This window comes from Ursus arctos, unplaced genomic scaffold (assembly GCF_023065955.2).
Source record: "Ursus arctos isolate Adak ecotype North America unplaced genomic scaffold, UrsArc2.0 scaffold_12, whole genome shotgun sequence".
Lineage (NCBI taxonomy): Eukaryota > Metazoa > Chordata > Mammalia > Carnivora > Ursidae > Ursus > Ursus arctos.
Genome location: NW_026622786.1, coordinates 28,245,805 through 28,257,653, shown reverse-complemented (window position 1 = coordinate 28,257,653; position 11,849 = coordinate 28,245,805). Strand labels below are relative to the sequence as shown.

The window sequence follows — 11,849 nt, the reverse complement described above, 5'->3', positions numbered from 1 at the left end:
AAAATTGCTCTTGTCAGTGAACGTGCCACACAGAGAAAACTAGAATTTGTATGGCCAGTCTCCCTCGCAAAGTTAAAAGTAGGGGCAAACAGAGCCCAAAGGGTGACATATCCTTGCAGCTTCCAGCTTTGCTAGAGAAACCAAACGGAATGTTCATTAAAATAATCCCAGAACTCAGCATGTCCATAGTTTGTTACTGGTAAGACTGTCCTAGAAAGACTGGGTTTTGATGCAGCTATTTTGGGAAGAAAGAGAGAGTTACCACTCCCATTTCAGTGATGGGCAAACTAAGGTACTGTGGAAATTAAGCAGTTGTGCCAGGGTCGGGCGGGTCAGCGGTGAGCTGGAGATAGGTCAGAAAGGGAGAGGAAGTGTAGACAGGGGTGATAAGGCTATAACTAGAGGAAATTAAAACCCTGTAGTGTGGGAAAAGAACAATTAGCCAAGACAGAGGAGCAGGAAGGAATACAGAATGAATTACAATCAGAGGAAACGAGCCAGCAACAAAGGAGAAGGGCTGGGAGGTGGGATGCGGCGGGGCGGGAGCTTGAGAGGAGTCAGGAGAAATGATTTAGGAAGGCTGCTCTCTTTGGTTCTGTCAGGGCCTTATTGTTTGGTTGCCGAGGCTCATAATTTAACCCCTTTATACCTCGGAATGTCACACTCCAAGGCAACTATCTTTATTCATGAAGCTCTTGGAGACTGTTACATGAATGTTATGAATTCCAGATGAGAATGACTTCATAATTAGTTTAGAAAAACCTGTCCTTCACCCCTAAAAAAAGGCAAAAGTCTAAGCTTGGCTCGGTAAGGAAAATCTTTCCATTGGAAACCTAAGAAACACATAGAGCGTGGCTTTTAGCGAAGGTAGATGGTTTAAGACCAAGAAGAAAATATTTGTGAAAATGAGATTCTTTTTTCTTAGAGAATACGCAGAAGTGTTTAAAAGTAATTTCTATGACTATCAAAATTACTGAAGGAGATGAAATGTTTTATAATCAGTGGGAGGTCATGGGAAAAAGTACGGTTGCTTTGTGACAAGAAGAATGTGCTTCTCTTTTAAAACAATGTGTTTAGCTTACATGATTATTGGCACAAGTGAAAAAGGTTTACTGTGAGCCCAAAATAAAATTATTTTTGACTCGCTCATAAAAATCAATTGGCAGAATGCTACATGGAAGCGTGATTATGATCAGCTGAGAGGTTACTATCATGGGCAAAAGGCAAGGAGAAGGATGGGCTGTAGCCACCAGTCATTGAAGAGAAGGGAGAGTTGATTAGAAAGTAGATGAGGACGCCCAACAGGATTAGAAGAACCAGATACTATTACAAAGGGTTGACTGAAGGGGCAAAGTGGATAATGAGGCAAAGTAAGGATTCTTTAAAATCCTCTGTGTCCAGGAAATGAATTAACTGCTCAGAAAAACTACTAGATGAGGATGCATCACATGAGAGTGACCAAAAGGGACCAGGGGAAAAACAGAAGGCTCTCGATTCATAAAACCAGCATACTTATAAAGAAGATTTTTTTTAAAGCGGGGTGGGAGGCCTGAAATAATACTTAGAGGGTATAAAAGTGAACTGAGAGAATCTGAAATACACAGTGATAGAAGAATGGCTTTAGAAAAAGCCACACAATGGAAGATTCTTTAAATACCTTAAAAGTGACCGTGGGTGAGGGAGAACGTTCAGGAACTTGAAGCATTGAACTAGTTTTTATTTTAATTTGTTTTAGTTTAGTGTGTTGCTCTTGTCTTCATGAAGCCAACAAAATGTATCGGAAATGGGACCAGGGGCAGAAGAGTGATGAATTAAGGGCAATTAGGAATTTCCCTCCAATAAACTAAGCTGACTCAAGAAGACGCCGCTCCTGAGCCAGGAGGAAACAGTGCAGAGGTGAACGCGGCCTCAGTGCGGGGTTTGGAGGGCTCCTGGGAAAGAGAGAGACACTCAGGGAAACCAGAGTCAAGTCAATCTCGCACAGTTCTAGAAACAGACTGGTAAAGAAGCAGGAAATCGCTAGCCTTTCCCTTTTAACTCAGGAGCAACTGAACAATTAAAGGTAGATAAGCGCTGGGGCTGAAATTACCAAACACCTAGCTAGGTTTAGGTTCAGAAAATAAAACAATCTAATTTCAGGAAAAGTTACCGCTTGATTAAAATCCTTGCAGAGGTTTTGGCCATTTACATTTATCGATGAGGCTGGTAAATAAGCATTTGTTGAGATCATGCTCGTGCTCTGCAAATCTTATGTGTTAACTAACATCGCAGAGTGCACACTGCTTAGGACGCATAAAGAGCAGATGAAACAGGTCCTCCCTGCTTTGAGGCTGGAACGCTCTCAAGGAGCCGACGTCCGTGTAGACACAAAGGTTCCCTTGAGCTTGGCCATCCAGCAATAGCAGAGCATATGTGCCTTGCTCGCTTGGCCGCCAGGGACCGAGAGATGGGGGGGGGTACTTTGGCTACAGGAGGAGCCCCTGAGAGGGCGCAGAGCCCCGGGTGGGAAATCGGACTGAGGACTCTCAGGCAGGGCTTGCTGAGAGCCTATGTTTGGTGAGGCAAGATGGGAAAGGTAAGGTATTCCAGAAAAAAGGCAGTTTAAGGCCTGGGCTTTAAGGGCATGGGCTCTGAGCCAAACATGTTTGGGAGTCCAGCTCCATCACTGTCAACATTTTTTTTAAACCTCTCCATGTTTTCGTTTATTCCTTTTACAAATGGGATTTTAACTGAACCTAGCTTAAGGATTATTCTAAGAGCTATGTGAGAGAACCTGTGAAAAATAAGAACTCTGACAATAGCCGTGGCTGTGAATGAATTGTAGTCAGCGTGAGGATGAGAATACACACCTTCCCTTCCTCAAGGTCATCTCTGGCTGACTTCTACAGCCTTTTCAAAACTTTTATGCTCTCCAAAAACCACAGCTCCACCTGGCACTCTCTAAGACATGGTGGAAAGGCCCACTTCCCCCTCAGTTTCCCTTCTTTCCAGTCAAAACGGGTCCATTGCTTCTCTGCTGATCGCTCCTCTTGCTGTGGCGGACAGAGTGCTCCCACTCCATTCCAAAGCTAGCCTCTCCCTTGAACCAGTGATTCAATGGTTGCCTCAGACTCTGGCAGGATGGCGTTTCCCGCTCTCCTAGCCACAGGAACTCCTCCACAGACTCCTTCCCCTCACGGACTCCTTCCCCTCACGTTCAGCTTTTCTCTGGCTTTGTGTCTCTTCCTCCAATGTTCAGTGTCCCAACACCTGACTTCTCTCCTTCCTGCAAGAGCTCAACTCCTCTCTGCATGTTGTCCCCTCACTGTTGAAACGGCTGATCTGAGGCTCACCAGAGGCGAATCTAACCCGTTTCTCTTCCTCTTCTATTCTAGCTTCTTGTGATTGTGAGTTTGCCTTCGTTGACAGGTTGTTCCTCTCTGTTCTAATTGTTCCTTCGCGGCCTTTTCTTTACTCATTCTGTTCCTGTAGGCATCTCTGAGGATTCTAGACTCCCTGGGTCCCGTCCTTTATGCTGTACTTCTCTGGGCAACCTCATCAAACCCACGACTTAACCATTTCTCTGCAGGTCATTCCTTCACCACCTTCTTATGGTTGGAATTTCCAGTTGCCTTTGAAAATCTCATGTCATTGCCTTTTCATTTCATTTATTCATCCACTCAAAAAATATATGAGTGCCCTTAAAACATCATCTATCTCTAAAATCATCTATTTCTCCATTCCATTCACATCTGCATTTTGTCCTGTCCTTTCTCTGGATAAATGACATCTTACTCACTCCACCTGAATGAGGATCCTAGGCATTTTCAGCCTCCTCACCTAGACATCTGTGCAGCCACTCAGTTGGTATGGGGATGTACATTGGATTCTTTTACATATGCTTACTTTTCTCTTAAGAAACTAGAAGCTAGCTTTGTTTCTTAGGGGCAGAAACTAATTTTATTTCTCTTTACAATTTTTTTTTAAAGATTTTATTTATTTATTGGAGAGAGAGAGAATGAGTGAGAGATCATCAGCCAGGGGAGGGGAGAGTGTAGAGGGAGAAGCAGCCCCCCACTGAGCTGGAAGACCAACGAGGGACTCAATCCCAGGACCCTGGGATCATGACCTGAGCCGAAGGCACCCCTCCTCTTTGCAATTTCCCAAAATGACTTAGTAGCGTTTCTAGGACTGAATGGAACTCCATAAATATTGTGGTTTTTTTTTTTTTTTTTAAGATTTTATTTGACGGAGAGAGAGACAGCTAGCGACAGAGGAACACAAGCAGGGGCAGTGGGAGAGGAAGAAACAGGCTCCCAGTGGAGGAGCCTGATGCGGGGCTCGATCCTAGAATGTGGGGATCACGCCCTGAGCCAAAGGCAGACGCTTAATGACTGAGCCACCCAGGCGCCCCACTCCATAAATATTGTTGAATTTTATGGAGTTGAAATCACTCATGAAGTGATTGACAGATATGTTAACGATCTTAGAAGACATATCTGTTAATTCTCTGCAAAAAAGCAAATGTACTCAGTTATCAATTAATACTTACAGTTAAGATTCTAAAACTCTGTAGAAATGGTACAGAAAAATTATGTACTGGGCCTAAAAACGTTAATTGTAAAGATGAAAGTAGAATTGTTCAGAGAGAGGACGATCCTTTATTTCACAAAAGACCTTACATGTGAAAAATGAAATCCCCAAGAAAAAATTGCCTTGTATGAAAAAAGTATCAAAAATTGAAGGCTGAAAGCCAGAGGGAAGAGAAAAGAGGAAGAAAAAGAGGATCCAAGGGAAGTGAGGTGAGGGGGTGATGTCAGGGACCACCACAAAGAGAGCCAAGAAGTGGTTAAGAATGGCCTAGTGAGTTTTAAACACAGTGGAATCCAATATTTGCTTCCCACTATTGGCTGGGCTGGGCGGTAATTTCACGTAACTCCCATCATTCGCCCCTATATTTTAGAACCTCAATAAAAGTCTGCTGTACGGTGCTCCAGGTCAGCTGTGGAGTGCCACTCAGATGTCTCTCTAGGAGAAGCTGCTGCTTCTCCTAGAGAATGAAGTTATGTTGACCTCCAGCTGATACACCTTTGGGACCCACCACAGTGTTCACACCGAGGTCACCATCTGCCTGAGCTGCTCCAGCCAGTGACTGAACTCAGGGGAGAGCTCTAGCTGGGCCATTTCTGCCCGATGCAGGACTCCTCCAGGGGGCGATCTTTGCTCTAGATTTCCCATTTGCTTGCTCAGGACTTTCCCAGAGCTGTGCTATATGCTCTGAGGCTCTTCCTATGAATTTTCTTCCTTCTGTTTCTCCCTTCACAGGCGTCGGACCTGCATCATGATCTAAAGTTCCCCCTACCCACTCCTGTGCACATGCGTACTCTCTCTTTCTCGCTCTCAATCTTTCTTCCCCTTTATCTTTCACAAGCATTTTCTGAAGAAATCTCTTGTGTTTCTAATTCTGTCCTGGTGACTGAATCTCAGAGGAAATGAACTGACACAGTGGGATGTTTTTCTGGAGAGTAGGGTGTGGGGGTGCAGGAATGGGATCAGTTTCCGTGGTGGGGTGACATGGTGTGGAAAAGGGGCTGTGTGTGCAGGAGGTGAGGGGTCGTAGGGGGGATTGAGAATTAACAGAAGCAGGGAGCTGAGCCCAGAAGTGACTAGGAAAAGAATAATCTAGAGATTTGAAGAGAGAAGCTGGGTTTTCCATTTCATTTTAATCTTAAAGGATAAGTTAAGCTTGCAGCTAGAGAACTTTCCAGGATATCCAGGCATCTTGCTGTGTGTAGGCAGGTAAAGAGCAAGAAGTTCATAATGTGCCCTGAAGGGAGACCTGCAACCCAAGGGAAGCGGAGGGGGGTAAGAGAGCTCTCCCAGAGCACTTACCTGTAGCACCTCCCACAGGCTCAGCAAAGAGGAAGTGGAGAGGCTAGCCAAAGAAATGAAATCTGCTGCTCTAAGTGAGGCAAATTTCCTGATCTGGATGAATTACGTGAGATACTCAATGAACTTGTGAGTGATGTCACCAGACTACAGTTAGTGACCATTAAGAAACTCGGAAGAAGGAAACAGCTATGAACTAGGTATCGAACAATGCCGTTGTGGTATTTCAAATGAAACCAGGATGACCTGCTTTGTTCACTCACAGTAGGAACACGGTATTGTCACTTTTACATGACTTTTAATATAATTGCTTGATTCTGCAAGATGGTCTGTATCTCCTCTGCCTTATGGCCACATCTGCCTCACTTAGCTCCCATTACCCAAAAACCCTGAGACTTACTCCGTCTAAGTGGGGAGGTGATGAGAGCTGACATTACTGGCTATGCTAAGTGTTTCCCATGCACTTTATCAAGCTATGTTTGCGTAATGAAGAGTGTCCAGTAAAGAGACTTTTCCTGGGGCGCCTTGGGTGGCTCAGTCGGTTGAGCATCTGACTTTGGCTCAGGTCATGATCTCAGGGTTCTGGGATCAAGCCCGGTATTGGGTTCCCTGCTCAGCGGGGGTCTGCTTCTCCCTCTCTGTGTGCTCTCTCTCTCTCTGTCTCGAGTAAATAAATAAAATCTTAGGAAAAAAAAAAAAGAGAGAGAGAGAGATTTTCCTGAGCAAAGAAAGCCTGCTCCATGCCCTGGTGTACATTTTCAACACCTCTCAGACACCTCATTACCCCAAACTGTCAGGTGGTTCTACCAATTAATGATCAGTTATTTGATGAGATGTTCAACAAGATTCTAGAATGTGTTGTAAAGGCAGTTTCGATAGCCTGTTGTATAATAAATAATTGAAGAATCACCAGGGTTTAACTGAGAGTATCTGGCCCTGCACGGCCACTGGACATATACGAATCGCTGCATAAAAAGAGAGCTCCTGTAAAAATTTGCTAGTAATGGTCTTTGTTCTGAACTGCCTTTCCGGACCAATTCTTCTCACTGCTTCTCTTCTCCTCCTGACCCTCTGAGCTGATGGATTTACCGCTTGGTGTCCTTCTCCTGTTCCCTGCTCCACTTTGGACCGGATGTTGCTCCCCCCGCAGACTCTGATCCTCCCTGCTGACGGCTGCATTTGGCCGTTTCAGGTAGACACCCTCCTAGGTAAACTGGAGGATCCTGCAACTGGGCCCCACTCCCGGGGGTGGAACACCTAGCAGGTTTGGTGGGAGAACTGGATACCGGGAAGGCATGAGCTGACACGGTTCAGCCTTCAAATATTTGGGAGAGGCATTTTTTCTGATTCTCTAAGGCCCCAAGAGATAGAATGAGGAATAGTAAGCTGTTAAAGGGACAGAGTATAGCTTGAAACAAAAGCAAAAGATATTTGACTGTCAGAGCAGCCACAGCTGTCCTTTCTCGTCACTGAAAGGTGCTCAAACAAAGGCTGGCTAGCCATCGAGTGGAAATGCTCGCTCGCAAAAGGAGTCAGCCTCGGATGGATCACTTTACTAGAGGTCTACAGCTTCCTTCAGCGCAGAGCTTCTCAGAGTCAAGACTGTCATGGTTCTTTACGTTGAAAAGAGGGATGTCAGATGCTTGCCTTGAAGGAACAATTTGGAGTCAGAATCATTGGAGGGTCCCTTGCATGCGGCTACTGTCAAGAAGGAGGTTATAGGTTGAGCTGAGAACAGGAGAGTTTGAATCTGGGTTGGGGGCAGGGACCTGGTAAACAGTGTTTTTCTGTTACCTGTTATTCTTAGAAGGGTAAATTCTGTTTTTCTGTGTCAAATGGAACAGCTTAGACCTGAAGAATGTCAGCAATTTTCATCTTCCCACATGGCCAATCTATAATAATTAGTTTTACTGCTTTTTTCACAAGCTATTACTTTAATTATTTTAATTAGATTGTTCATGCACTCAAGTTGTTTACAAGCACTTTCTTTTTTATAGCGCATCAATAAACAGTAGAAGGGAAACTACCAGCTTGGAGGAAGCCAAGTTTTTATCAGGTAGTCTGTGGCCAAGAGCATGGAGGCACTTCTACTCTAAACTGGGGACCGCCCAGCAAGCTGAGACCTCCTGAGAGAGAATGGGAGTCCCTTCCACTGGACAGAGTCCAAGTCATGTGGGTATCCTCTGTGGTCATTGCCCCTTCAGTCAAAGCAATGGGGAGCAAATAACCTGTTTTCTGTATGTTCCTTGGACAATCACCACCACAGAGTAAATACTAAAGGTTATGGGTGGTTAGTAGTAGGCTTTTATTAAAATTCCACATAGTTGGCATCTCTCAGTTATCCAGTTTGACTTCTGGTTCCACCCCTTCCTGGTGTGTGACCTTGAAAAAAGTAACTTCTCCAATTCTCAGTTTGCCTATCTGTCAAATGAAGGCAAAAGCACCAAACCAGTGGGATTCTTTGGATTACTAAATGAGTTTGCTTTGGGTGGGTGCTCACACTGTGCCGGCATAGAGCACTCGTTGGACCATCATCTTCTCTTCCCTCTTGCCTTCCTCTTCCCTCCTCCCTCTTCTACTCTTCCCACCTCAGCATGACAAAATTGGGACTCTGGCTCCAGACTTCAGGGCACTTTCTTACTTCATTATTGTTCTTAAGCCTGTGCTTTAGGTAAGTATGAAAGAGAGAAAGTGAGTTAATTTCTAAGGAATTATCACTATTGGAATAGTCCTATTGGGACATCTGAAAGACCTCAATTCCTTTTCTTTAGGGTTGTTACCTCATGCTCTCAAAAGTTATGCGCAGGCGCCGTTTGGCACGTGTGTCCTGCATTGGGTCCTTCCACCTCCTGGGGGCAACCAGCGCAGTGGGGGCGGAGAGGGGGTGTGCGAAGCAGGTGCAAGAGGCTCCTAGGGATTGGCCCTCCCAGGGAAGGAGACAGGGACTGGGCAGAAGACCCTGCGTGCCATTAATTTTTTTTTTTAAATCTAAAATCCTACTTCGAGCTTTTCTTTAACAAAGCCCAGTGCTCCAGAAAGCCCTGCTGCTGTGCTCCCAGCGCTGTCTCTCATTTGCTCAGGTGGAAACTCGGAAGAGAAACCAGGAGTCACCAAGCCAACTCCGCCTTCACAATAACCTGTCAAAGCAGGGAACTGTGGCTCCTACAGCAGCTCCCAGGAGACCCATTTTTTCCCTATACAATGGGGCTGCTAAATCACCACCATTGACGTGAAATTTTAAAAAAAATTTTGTCATTAAAACTTTAATAGATTAATAGAAACAAGATTGTTCTCCGAGTTCTTCTATGACAAGGCTCTAGAATGGAGAAAGAAAAGATTTGGTGTATGTTGAAATGAAACGTTGTGTTTGACCCCACGCGTTGTATTTTTTTGTTCCAATTAAACTGTGTACTATTTTTGGTCTAATTCCAACAACCAAAGGAGGAACGGACCACTCGGGTTTTCAAAAGGGATCTTTTGGCACCATCTTGTGACTATTCATGGTACAATGCAACCAAAACCCGAAGCAGCCGGCTTAAGCTTTTAAAAGCGGTCTTCTGGAACTCTCTAGCGGAGCATCATGGAACTGAGAAAAACAACAGCTACCGAATAATGCTTCTCGTCCCAGATACTGTGAAGACTCTCACCCTTCTGCTGTTACAACTATTAATGATTCGCTGAAGAGTCACAGGGCGGCCACACTCAATCTCTTTGTATAAATTTGAAACACAATATAAGAAATAGCAATAAAGTCTCACTTTAACCTCAAAGATGGAAAAAAGGGGAATCTCTCCAGCACTTCAACATTTGTTAGGAACCACAAAATCTTAAAGCCAATCAGTCAGTGGTGCCTGGGTGGCTCAGTCAGTCAAGCAGCTGCCTTCGGCTCAGGTCACGACGCCCAGGGAATCGAGTCCCCTCCTGGGGCTCTGCTCTCAGCGGCGAGTCTGCTTCTCCCTCTCCCTCTGCTCTTGCTCTCTCTCTCTCAAATAAATATCTAAAATCTCAAAACATAAAAGCTGATCAGTCAAAGAAAACATAAACTGTCTCTGTGCTATAGTCGCGCGGCGGCACCACAGAAGTGGAAATGCCCACCATCTTGGCAGGCTTGTTGTGCCTTCTAATCTCTTTATGTGTGTCGGTAGTCAATTCTCACAACAGCTCTAAGAGGTAGGACTCTCCTATAATCTTCATCCCCCACCGAGAAAACTGAAGCACAGAAAGGCAACTAACTGCCAAAGGCCAATGACTGGGAAGTGCCGGAGCTGGGACAGGGCCAGGCCATTCCCTCAGAGCCCACATTCCTCACCCGTCCCTCACTCACCCCTACCTCCTGCTGTCTCTAGCTCTACTAAGACTCTAGGCATGATTTCAGTGACTGTTTCTGCCCTGCGTTAACCCTCGCTGTGATGATAGCCCTTGAGCAATGTCACCGAAGTGCTGGTCAAATGGTGGTGTTAGTGTTAGTCCTGAAAAAAGTATCTGAAAATCCTCTGTTGACCTGGACTTAAGATGTACTAAAAGTTAAAGTGCAAGGTAAGATGTCGATAAAGTCTCATTTTATTTATTTATTCATTTATTTAAAGATTTTATTTATTTATTTGACAGAGATAGAGACAGCCAGCGAGAGAGGGAACACAAGCAGGGGGAGTGGGAGAGGAAGAAGCAGGCTCGTAGCGGAGGAGCCTGATGTGGGGCTCGATCCCACAACGCCGGGATCACGCCCTGAGCCGAAGGCAGACGCTTAACCGCTGTGCCACCCAGGCGCCCCGATAAAGTCTCATTTTAACCTCAGAAAAAGAAATAAAGGAAATCCCTCTGCACTTTCTACATTTGTTAGGAAGCAAAACATTTTAAAGCCGGCCAGCCAAGCAAGAGCCGTTATGTCTGTGCTGTTAATATAGGAGACGCTTCAGGGCTCCCAGACTTGGCACTGGGGACATTTGGGCCTGATAATTCTTTGTTGCTGGGACTCTCCTGTGCAGTTTAGGCTAGTCAGCAGCATCCCCAGTCTCTACCCAGTAGTGCTGGTTGTGAGGATAGTCCCCTGAAGGACAGCAAGAGTTCAGGGCGGTGATGGTCTCTCCTTGGCCAAGTTGTGGCATTTTCTTATCGGCTGAGCTTATTGACAGGCAAGCAGAAACTCTTCCTTCCTCCTGCTGGAGTAGTGAAGTAGGCTTTTTCTTGTTGGGGATGTAAGTAAATCACTTCCTCTTGGGGTCTGCAGTTGACCATGATTGATGGGGCGTGAGCACTCCTTGTGGCCTTTGGTCCATTTTAGGAGGTTTCCTTTATTCAGTTTCATTGATTTTATTTAAGACGATTTCTTCAATGTTTTTATATCCTCACCCAAGGCCCGACCCTAGAAACTGTGGCCTTGACCTTGACAAATCAATTGCAACTCACTTCTCCACTTTGGGGTGGAGTGAAGTGTCTAGATCCTAATCCACAGACATCTGGCACTGACTCAAAAAATTTCTGACTCTGCCTCCTTCACCTTCTGCTAGTCCGTGCACACGAGTAAGGCGGTTTGGCCACTGAATATAGCTGTCCTCAGAAAGGGATCATTTCCTCCTGGCTGCTTTCTAGGTAATGATAAGGACAAAAGGAATGGAAGGTGATATGGATTTATTTAGAAAATCTGAGATTCCTCCCTGACCATTCTTGGGCATGGTATGTCTTTCTTTTCCCTAATAGCAACTCCAGGCCAAACATGATTGGCATACCCTCTAGATGGCAGCCCAATCAAAAGGGGGCCTGGGAGATTCAGGCTTAATTCTGGTTCAGCCACCTGGATTCTCTGGTTGGATCAGCACAGTCCCAGATCATAAAGATAGTTGCCACTTGGTTGAGTAATCATCACCAAATTCCTGTATATTGACCCACAGAGGCCAATGTGGGGGCTATAAAGGGTCTGTAGGGCCTTTATTAAAGTGTCCAAGTTACTCTTGAAACTTTTTAAAAAAAAGATTTTACTTATT

The 11,849-nt window shown here is 45.1% G+C and overlaps 1 long non-coding RNA gene across 1 annotated transcript; it reads left to right on the top strand.

Annotated features, from left to right (window-relative positions):
- Positions 1-1,741: 1,741 nt before the first annotated feature.
- Positions 1,742-8,208, top strand: LOC123001009 (uncharacterized). The gene is made up of 3 exons (XR_006409449.3): positions 1,742-1,896; positions 7,019-7,060; positions 7,866-8,208. It is a non-coding gene; the product is annotated as an uncharacterized LOC123001009 (long non-coding RNA).
- Positions 8,209-11,849: the final 3,641 nt, after the last annotated feature.